At 40.6% G+C, this 10,398-nt stretch overlaps 1 protein-coding gene across 1 annotated transcript in view; it reads left to right on the top strand.

The window, feature by feature from the left end:
- LMNTD1 (lamin tail domain containing 1) overlaps nt 1-10,398 on the top strand; it is a 442,143-nt gene that overhangs the window by 11,779 nt on the left and 419,966 nt on the right. The gene's annotated exons all lie outside the window — the stretch shown is intronic.

The raw sequence follows: 10,398 nt of genomic DNA, 5'->3' as shown, positions 1-10,398 counted from the left end.
AAAAAAGAAATAGAAGTCAGTCACTCCCTAAATTCCTCTTAGCTCGCGAACATTCTTTCTCTAGCCATGGTTGCTTGCATGCTGCCTCTTCTAATCTGAGACCCTCACTGCAGTCAGTAATCAAATTCCTGGAGATGGGGTCAGGGAAGACTCAATCCCAAGTTGTCCCCATCCTTCCCCCCTGAGAGATCATGCCTATGTCAATCTTGGTTCCTGTCTTCCACCCTCATCTTTGTCTTTCCCTCTGTTTAGCTCTTTCTTTATACCTTGTAGACTAGAGACATGAGCATGTGAGATTTTTCCTCCCTTCCCTTCTCTTTCTTGGTTACCTTATAGACTTCTCTCCTCCTACACCTTGTTCATTATATTCTCCCTCCCATTTTGTTCCAGAAATCTACCTGTAATGCATGGCTGATAAGCATATTCATTTCGCTTATGATTAACCTCGAAGGAGGAAAACACATTTTGGTGTGTTTTCAAACTGAAGAACCACTGCCAGAATACGTCTGAAAGTTCGCTTTGACTTTGCATTAAAGTATTCATTTCCCACTCCCCACGGCCCTCACCTCGTCCTTCTCTAATTAAACATAATTTCCATATTAAAAATATTAAAAAAAATTATTTCTAGCTCACGTTTTGAGTGCTACACTACTGTGTTGCGTTCCACTGCCTTTTCAATGCAGATGTACCACAGGAGGTAAATGAGCCCTTTTGAAGTAATTTTGGAACCTGGCCACTTTTAGAAAATTGTTTCTATGAGAAAATGAATTCCCAGCTTTTAGGACATGATTTATTTTAAGTTGGATATTTCCTCTCTGTGTTTGGTACAAAAAAAATCTTTTTGACGTGGTGACATAAAATCAAAGAGAGCTGACTTGGTTTTTACCTTGTTGAATATTTTCATAATAGAAAAAAATTAACCTGTTTATTTCTTACATTTTATTGTGTTTTGTATAACGTTCTAGAGACCTTGAAATGCATGTTGTTGGTAATTCATAATTTTTCATAACCAGAGATATGCGGCGACTGCAGTTGTACACCGTTTCTGTTTTTCCCCTCTTCCTGGGCACGTGGAGAGACTGTATTTTCCAGTCTGCCTTGTAGCTAGGTGTGGCCATGGGAGTGGGTACTTGCCAATGGAATACGAGTACAAGTGACTCGAGGAACTTCTGCCTCATCTGCTTAAGAGGATCTCCCTGGCCTGAGACTCCCTCTCTTTCCCCCACGTAGCCACCAGGACCAGAGCGACCCTGCAAGCCAGCTGTGGATGGCAGAGTTATTGCCAGCCTGGGTCCCCAGTGACTGGCTGGAGCAGAACTGCCCACCAAGCTGGGACACTTGTCTTGCACTGTTACCTGGGAGACAAACACACTTCACTGTGCTTCGAGCCACTGCATTTTGGGGCGCTTTTTCTTACAGCAGCTTAGCCTACTCTATAAAACTACTACAAAAATTATTTCACAAGATGTCCTATTGTAAAGTATTTTACCAAAATATACTGAATAATCAAAAACTACATAAGCAAAAAGTAATTTTCTTCCAAAAACAAAACTCTAGACATTTTGGTTTTGATTCTGCTAGTGTATTTCTCTATATATTAAGAAATGGATAAGGCTAATTTAATCCTCCATTCAAACATAAAAGTCTGTTTACCAAAGCCAGACATGTTTTCCAAAGAGTTGTTATTTGAAAGGGGTAATATGTTCTGGCCTGCATTATATCTATTAAAGGAAAACAAGTAAAAGAATACCCACCTCAGAAGCACATTTCTTTGATATAGTATCCCATGATAATCCCATTTTAATTAGGGCCAAATTCTGCTTATGATCAAATGCAGTCTCAAGAAACAAAATTCTTCCAGAGTCACTTTATAATACAATAGTGAAAGAAGAATAAAGCAAGGTTAACATCATTGAATTTCAAAAAAAAAATTATAAATTGGAATGAGGATAGAATCACACACATATTCATGGTTTATTTTTTATACCACAATTGGTGTCGTATCTAATGGTACTTCTTTGCTGAATATTCTTGTGTATTTGTTGGTTGCTTTGTTTTTCTCACAAAGTAAAGTAACATTTGTAATTTAGGTTTTTCATAAAGTTCTTCCATTAGAATATATATTAACAAGATAATCTAAAATATGAAAGTTAAAATAAATAGTGCCAAATCGGCCCATGGCTGAAAAAACAAACATCTAAGCCCTGAACGAAGTAGGGATGAATTCATTCCTCAAAATCCTAAAACGGGAGAGGTAGGAAAAGGAGTTATGAAAGAATCTACGACCTTAATAACATTAAAAAAACGAAGTGAATATTACAGTATTCTTCGTAGAACTCAGAACTCTGGGTGAATTCTGAGACAAAACATTTAAGAGGATAAAATAGGCATTAGCTACAGGAAAATAATCCATTCTCTCTGTACATATTTTTAACTAGTAGCAAATTCATCTCACTTTATTTTTTAAAAAATTTTCTTTTCTTTTGTTTGGCCGCGCTGCACAGCTTGCAAGATCTTAGTTCCTGGACCAGGGATCAAACCCACGCCCCCTGCAGTCGAAGCGGGGAGTCTTAACCACTGGATCGCCAGGGAAGTCCCACTTTTTTTTTCTTTAAATGCAATACTGGACTTTAACTCTGTCTGCCAGTATCGAGATTATGGTACTTGTAATCTAGATCTTCTTTACTCATACGATGATGTCGACTTCAACCTTAAACGGACATCTGTGGAACTTCGCTCTAGTAAACATTGCTTCCCCTCTTCCACCAGTTCCTGGCTGCCTGACATAACCAGCCGTCAGACTGACGAGAGAACGTGCTTATAGCGTTCTGTAAGGGGGATAGAATGCAGTATGGGATAGAATGCAGTATGGATCATAGGTCTGAAAAGAATCAAGGTTCTTAGGTTTTCTACTTCTTGGTTTCTGTGTTTAAAAATATAAACCCACAGAGACTTCCCTGGTGGTGCAGTGGTTAAGAATCTGCCTGTCAATGCAGGGGACACGGGTTCGATCCCTGGCCCGGGAAGATCCCACATGCCGCGGAGCAACTAAGCCTGTGCGTCACAGCTACTGAGCCTGCGCTGTAGAGCCCGTGAGCCACAACTACTGAGCCCACGTGCTGCAACTACTGAAGCCTGCGCACCTACAGCCTGTGCTCTGCAACAAGAGAAGCCACTGCAATGAGAAGCCTGCGCACCACAACGAAGAGTAGCCCCCGCTCGCCACAACTAGAAAAAGTCCGCACACAGCAACGAAGACCCAACGCAGCCAAAAAATAAATAAATGAAGTTGCTTTAATATATATATATATATATATATATATATATATATATATATACACCCACATTATAGTAACTGACCGCTGTGTGACAATTCATCTAGAGTCTTGGTCCAAAGAGTCGTCTAATGCTGGGTTTAGTGCTACTCAACTCTACGACAGATCCAAGCTGGGCCTCAGCTTCCTTATCTGGACATGGGAATACTTCATTAATATTTGTTTTTCCTAAGCCCACTCTAGAAGAAGTCTGTACCTGCAGGAAATTACACGGCACACAACTCTTAACTTAAAGCAAAAATAAAGACAGCCTTAAAGAGGAAACAGTATCACAATGGGGAAGGAGGAGTAAGTGGCTGAGGAGCATGTGACTGTGGCAATGCCTCTGGGATGAGCCAGCCGGTCGGAGGGCCAAATCCAGCCTGCTGCCTGTTTTGTTAAGAGCTAAGAAAGACTTCTCCATTTTTAAATGATTTTTTAAAATTCCGAAGAAGAAGAGTATTTCGTAATACATGAAAATTCTATGAAATTCAAATGTTAGTGTCTGTAAATAAAGTTTTATTGAAACACAGACACACCCTTCCATTTATGTGTTGTGGCTGCCTTCACACCACAACAGCGAGAGTTCAGCAGTCATGACAGAGACCGTACAGCCTGCAAAGCCTAACACATTTACTAGCTGTCCTTTATAGAATTAGTTTTGCAAACCTTCCTCTAGAATGTTCAAGGTAGAAATGTCCAATGGCAGTTGGAATTTAGATTTTTGGAATAATCCACAAGAAGCAGTAGTTTAAAATGTGGGAGTTGAGGAAGTCAAGAAGAGATTCGAGAAAAGAGGTCTGGAGAAAGCACCTGTGGAAGATGACTTCGATAAGTTGGGAGAGGAAGGAATCCCTGAAGGGAGGAAAGAAGGCACAGGTAGAACATGGTGGGTGTCCCAAAAGCCAAGCAAGGAGTGAGTTGGTGACAGCAGACATGTCAGAGAGATCAGGTAAACTGGAGATAAAACAGTTCATTGGATTTGGTGACTAGAGGTCATTGGTGGCCCCCAAGAAAGAGATTTCTATGAAACAGTGCGGCATTTGCCAGTTTTCAAGAGGTCCAGGAGCAAATAGATTTGCCCTGGAAAGGAGACCAACATTTGTCTGCTTCCTTGCTTGTTGTTTTTCATAGAATACTGAGAGTGTTTGTAGGCCTAACAGAAGCATTCAAGAGATGGAGATGAAGAGAGGAGACAGAGAGCTGAGGAAAGGAATGGAGAAAAGGTTGAAGGGATGCCTAAATTGAATATAGAAGGGGCACAGCTCCCTCTGGAACAATGAGGAAGAAAAGAGTGGACACACAAAGAAAATTTGAAGGGGGAGGCCAAAAAGGACGTGATAACATTAAGTGGCGAGGTTAACTATATAGAATAAGGAAGCTGGAATAACAACGGGGCATTTTAGGGGGGTAAACCAGTAACCATCATGCGTGAAGCTGTACAAAGTCCACTGGAGTGTCTGAAAGGACTGCTGAGGAAAAGTATTTGATATGGTTTTGGAGTCTTTCCCAAAAGTTTGGTAGCTTAGGTGTGGAGATGGAAAAGAAGTTGAAAGAGGCTAAGATTAACATGAAAGACTCCAGAAAAGGTAACACGTGGAAGGACTGTTCAAGAAGACAGTGTTGAAGCAACTCGTCCTGGAGTCCAGACTGGTTGGTAGAGCAAGGGAAACCAGAGGGAACTTGACCAGCTAGGATTAGAAAGAAGACTTAAGAAAGAAATGAGACAGAAGTGTCATTTCTGTAAGGTGAAGGAAGTACAAAAGATAGAAATCAATGAAGATAAAATCAGAAAGGAGGACTTCTATCATCACTATCACCAAATGAAAGATCGTGAAATATTGAAAATAAGGTGTAAGATCTGGCTGTCATGGGGACTATGGGAATCTCAGAAGAAATCTGAAGATGCAGCTGATTTATCCTGGAAGGCTCTTGTTCCTCAAGGTTTCTTGTCCCTGTATGCGTCCCAGGGTCTTGTAGGTGGAAGGTGATCAGAGGCCAGATAAGTGATGTCTGAGCTGTTTCCAGTGGGAGTAGATCACAGAGAAAAGCCTTAGCCAGAGAATCTTAACTTGAACCTAAGGGGTTTAGTTGAAACTGAGTAGTCCTTTGGAATGGATCTGAACAATGACTCAACTCATGGACTGGCTCACTGGGCACCCTTTCCCTCCCTCCCAGGGAAACTGAGATTGAATGAATAATAGCTGTGAAATGCTCCTTTGAGAACAAGACTCCTACACACTAATAAATACTAAATGCTTTTCATTACAACATAAGTGGTTGACTTGCTTCCCCTCAAAATGCGTCCTAATGAATGGCATGAGAAAGAATGACATTTCCCCAAAATGTTGCACATGAACACTAATTTATTATAGACTCATGCATGTCTATAAATTTTGTTGATTGAAAATTAATTTGCATCAATATTTGAGGAATGGAAGGAGGAAAGTTAATAAGTACCTGAACCATTCAATTATTTGAAGTACCTAGACTTAGCTAAAATTTACTAAAGGATAATTTTAAAACTTATTCATCAAATTAAATAGTGACATTTGGGGGCTCATTTGAAATGAAAAGCATCTTTTTTTTTTTTCTCAGCTCCCATTTACCTCTTCTCCCCTTGCCCCTTGTCCCAATGCCCATCCCATCCTTGCTGCCCCTAGATATTCTTTCAGAGATTCAGCAGTGGTAGGAAGGAAAATATTCACATATTCCAGAAAGCAAATAATTTCTTGGTCTTCATGACATAAGAATACTAGCTTTCCCACAGAGAAGCAAATTGGATGACAATTTTAGGATAATTGAGTTGCTTGATGCTTTTCAAGTTGTTCGAAAACCAGTGCTGTGAAAACCAGTTTTTTTCAGTGCTACCTGTAGTTTCCTGTGGTAGGAGATTTTCTATTTACCCATTAAAAACAAAACACAGAGCAAAGGCTTGCAGATTTGTGAGTGGGTTTATGTTATACAGTGGCTTCGAAAATGAAAACTTGGTAAACTAAATTAAAACAAACTGAGTTGCCTAAATTTTCAATAAGTTAGGTATAATAATTTGCGGTGGACAAAAAAAATCTGTATAAAAGAGATCATAGATCCTAATTTTAAATCATTTGAGGGCCAAATGGTCACCCTTTTCCCCCCCCTTTCTGGATGGAGAGGGAGGGTATCAGGGCTTTCAGGTATGAAACAATGGATAATGATACCAAACAAAATGGTTGGTAATCACAAAGAGAGTAAGGCACAAAAAGAAAAGTATGTGGGCAGAGACAAATCATGGAACTGAGCAGAAACTGAATGACGTTGGCCTCAGCTTCTGAGCCTTGACCATGCATCAGAATTACCTGGAGGGCTTGTAAAAATACAAATTGCTAGCCCCCCACCAACAGTTTCTGATTCAGCAGATCTGGGATAGGGCCTGAGAGTTTCCTTTCCACCAAATTCCCAAAAGATGCTGACGCTACTGGTTCTGGGACCACACTTTAAGAACTAAATTTAGGTTGATTTAGGGCAGTGCCTAGAGACAGAAAGAAGAAATAAGAAAGTGTGGAAGACAATGATGCAAGACAGAAGAAGCCAATTTATTGGAGGAAATTAAAGGGAAGAAGGAATCAAGACAACAGGTGATGACTAAATTAAAATTAAAAAAAGCAAAGGAAGGTAAACTTTAATTGAAGGCCAAGCCCTGTGCTAGGCACTTTACATTCACATTCCTGCCAGGTAGGTAAAATAACATCCAGAAGAGGAAAAAGATGTTCAAAAACTTGACAAATGTGAGTGGATAATGATGACTGTAGTAAAATAGCTTTGCAAGGTCAACACAGTTAAAACATGGTCCTGAGCTACAAGCCACTTAAGAGATAGACAAGGAGCAAGATGGAGATCAGAGTACCATACTTATTACTGATTCAGGCTGGGAGAGATGATGTGGCTTAGGAGTGCAGCAGCTGTGGGCTTCCCAGTGCTGCTGGTCAGAAACAGACCGGTCTATCGGGCCAGGCCAGGTGGACATGTCTCCTCCTGTGGGGCCCTCCCCTTGGAAAATTTCCAACATGGAAGATAAGACATGAATATGGGCATTACTGTGGCCATTCCTCAAGGAAGGAGAGCACGGCAGGGGCTGAGCTTAGCAAGCCCTATTTACTCTTCTCAAAGTTACCATTCACATAATTTGCTTTTCATTCTCTGAGGCAGAGTGGTGAAAGAGTAAAGAGGTTGGGAATGTTACATGAGCTGAGGTCTCTCTAGATGCAAGGAAAAACATCAGGAGCCTGGAATAAACATCCTTTCCCTGTAAGTAGGCGAACCTAGCATAAAAGCAGACTATTTCCCTCTAAAGCCTGCTCCGTTTCAACGATTCTGTTGGGACTTCCCTGGCAGTCTGGTGGTTAAGGCTGTGGCGCTTCCACTGCAGAGGGCACGGGTTTGATCCCTGGTTAGGGAACTAAGATCCCGTGTGCCACACTGCGCAGCCAAATATATATGGTTTTGTCACTTCTAGAAAGAAAGCACGACCAAGATTGGGGAGTAGTAAAGAATCCCAGGAAGATGCAGGATGAAGGAACCAATGCCGTATTTTGGTAGCATGGTAACTTGAATTACTGGTGCCCAATGACAGGGGATTGCCTGCAAGACTAAACACTGGAAGTGGGCCTGGCTGGTGGCTGGGTCAGTATCCCGAGCAGAGGCTGGTTGATCTAAATTTCACACGTGGCTTCCGAGTCTGCTTCTCTCTGTGGCCATTTTGACTCGTTTTCGTTTTCTATATTCTGATGGCCATTTAGTTTGTTCCTTAGGAAAATGGCTCAGATTGACATTTGGACACATTTGGAAAGGAAAAAAGACACTGAAGAGCAGGCTCATTCTACTTAAACAATGTGCAATCAGACTAATATTTCCAGTAGTTCAACCTGCTATTAGTCTCAATTCATCACATCATCAGAGGTTTGTGCTCCATGTCCGTAGAAGTGCAGAGCCTCTTCAGTTCTCCTTCTGCCCTGTCGCTGCCGTGTCAGCTTGCGCTCCGGGAGTTCCCGCAGTGATGCACACGGCCTCCTACAGTGGATGAGGGTGGGCTCTCACCACTTGACTTTCCAATGTGCTCGTGCTTAGTAGCGCACCTCCTTGGCACAGTGAAAGTTCTTTAAGTTGGACTTTGTTGAAATGCCCCTGGAGGCACATTTTAAAGCTGAGATTTTAATTACAGACCATTAACGACTGCTGCTTCTGTGTCTTTGAGTACCGTATATATAGTTCTAGGGCCCTTGAGGATTTTACCCCAACAGGTGAAGTTTTATGTGTTCAGTGGATTTTTGTTGTTGCTGTTTAAGGGAAAATGTTTGAATTCCGATAATTCTTGCTAGGAACACAAAAGAGAAAGCAGAAGATGCCCAGGAACTCAATAATTGAGTGGATGAAAATGAATATAGGAAAAAATAACAGCAGGAGAATGGTATCTGAACTGACTGAAGTACATAAAGTCCTAGAACCTTCACACATTTTTATTACTCAAAGAATTCTATTTTTTTTTGGCAAACCAGAGGGTTTATATTAGTTTTATTATTTTATGGTTGGGATAATCAGCAAACTTAAACCTGAACTCAAACCTAAACATGAACCTGAACTCAGACCTGTAGTTTCGTCAAAATTTTAGCTAAAAACGAGAGAAAAACTTTAAAAATATCTCTTTCAGAAGTTCCAAACACCTATATAAAATTCTTAACACTTGGAAAAATTGTAAATTTACAAGTATTAGTTACCATAAATGAGTCTTCCTGATTATTTTCTTAACATGAGTAAAATGTCTTCAGACTTTCTTCTCTTGAATATTCACTGCGGTTAATGAGTGTTCAGTGTAGTAAACTGATCGTTTAAACACAGAGATAGGAAGAAAATGAAGAGGCCAAGCTTCTAGTCTACATTCTGCCATAAATCAGTGGTATGATCTAGGGGCCAGTTAGTGTTCTCATGATTAAAATACCTGTTGTAGAGCATTCATAGATGTAAGGGTAAAAATGAGGTCATGTATACAAAGCACTGAAAAAAATTTAAAGTGTTGTATGACTTTTAAAGTAATCAGCATCATTTTAAATGGACGAATAGCATAAACTGAAGATGTTTAGCTTAGGGAAGGTAAGACGGAAGTGGTAAAGCAAAAATGTCTTCTTATACTTGAGAGCTGCTCAGTTGATCTGGAGGACAGACTTTAAAAGCGGGTGGAGGGCTTCCCTGGTGGCGCAGTGGTTGAGAGTCCGCCTGCCGATGCAGGGGACACGGGTTCGTGCCCCGGTCCGGGAAGATCCCACATGCCACGGACCGGCTGGGCCCGTGAGCCATGGACGCTGAGCCTGCGCATCTGGAGCCTGTGCTCCGCAACGGGAGAGGCCACAACAGTGAGAGGCCCGTGTACCGCAAAAAAAAAAAAAAAAAAAAAAAAAAAAAAAAAAAAAAAAGCGGGTGGAAATTACAGTCCAGTAGTTTTCAGCATAACATAATAAAACAACTGTCTACAGCAGTGGAGTAGATAGATGGGCTTGTGAGAGAGTGATCCAACTGTCCATGACAGCCTGCATGCCAAATTCCTATACTGATTGTCAGAGATGCCTTTTGTGACATTAGCTGCTATAATTTATTATTGGACCAAGAGCTCTCTGAAATCCTTTCCAACTTTCAGAGCCTTAGTTCCTGTGTTCATCTAAAAAACTAATCAATGAATTTTGTGACAGTTGATTCTATTGATTATGTTTATATGACAGGATACAATCAAGTGGAAAAATATATTCACTTAGGTGTACCATGAAGTGGTACTACAGTGATATTTCTAGAGCATGGGAGGGCTGTATGTTTAGTGGGGATTCCTTAAACCTCCCAGAAATGCCTTCACTAAGCAGCAGTGCTTTAAACAATCATTTGATGTTAGCAATAAAAATCCAATTGAAGATAGTATATACTATATTATACCGTATTCTTTTTCTTCACATGAGAGATACCTTTGGAATTTAAAATCAAGGAAAGCCTTTCTTTTTCTGAGGAACTAGAATATTTTCTTATTCCAGTAACAAAGCTTTGTAATTCAGTGAGCCCATTGTCC

This window comes from Delphinus delphis, chromosome 11 (assembly GCF_949987515.2).
Source record: "Delphinus delphis chromosome 11, mDelDel1.2, whole genome shotgun sequence".
Lineage (NCBI taxonomy): Eukaryota > Metazoa > Chordata > Mammalia > Artiodactyla > Delphinidae > Delphinus > Delphinus delphis.
This window is presented reverse-complemented; position numbering and strand designations above follow the sequence as displayed.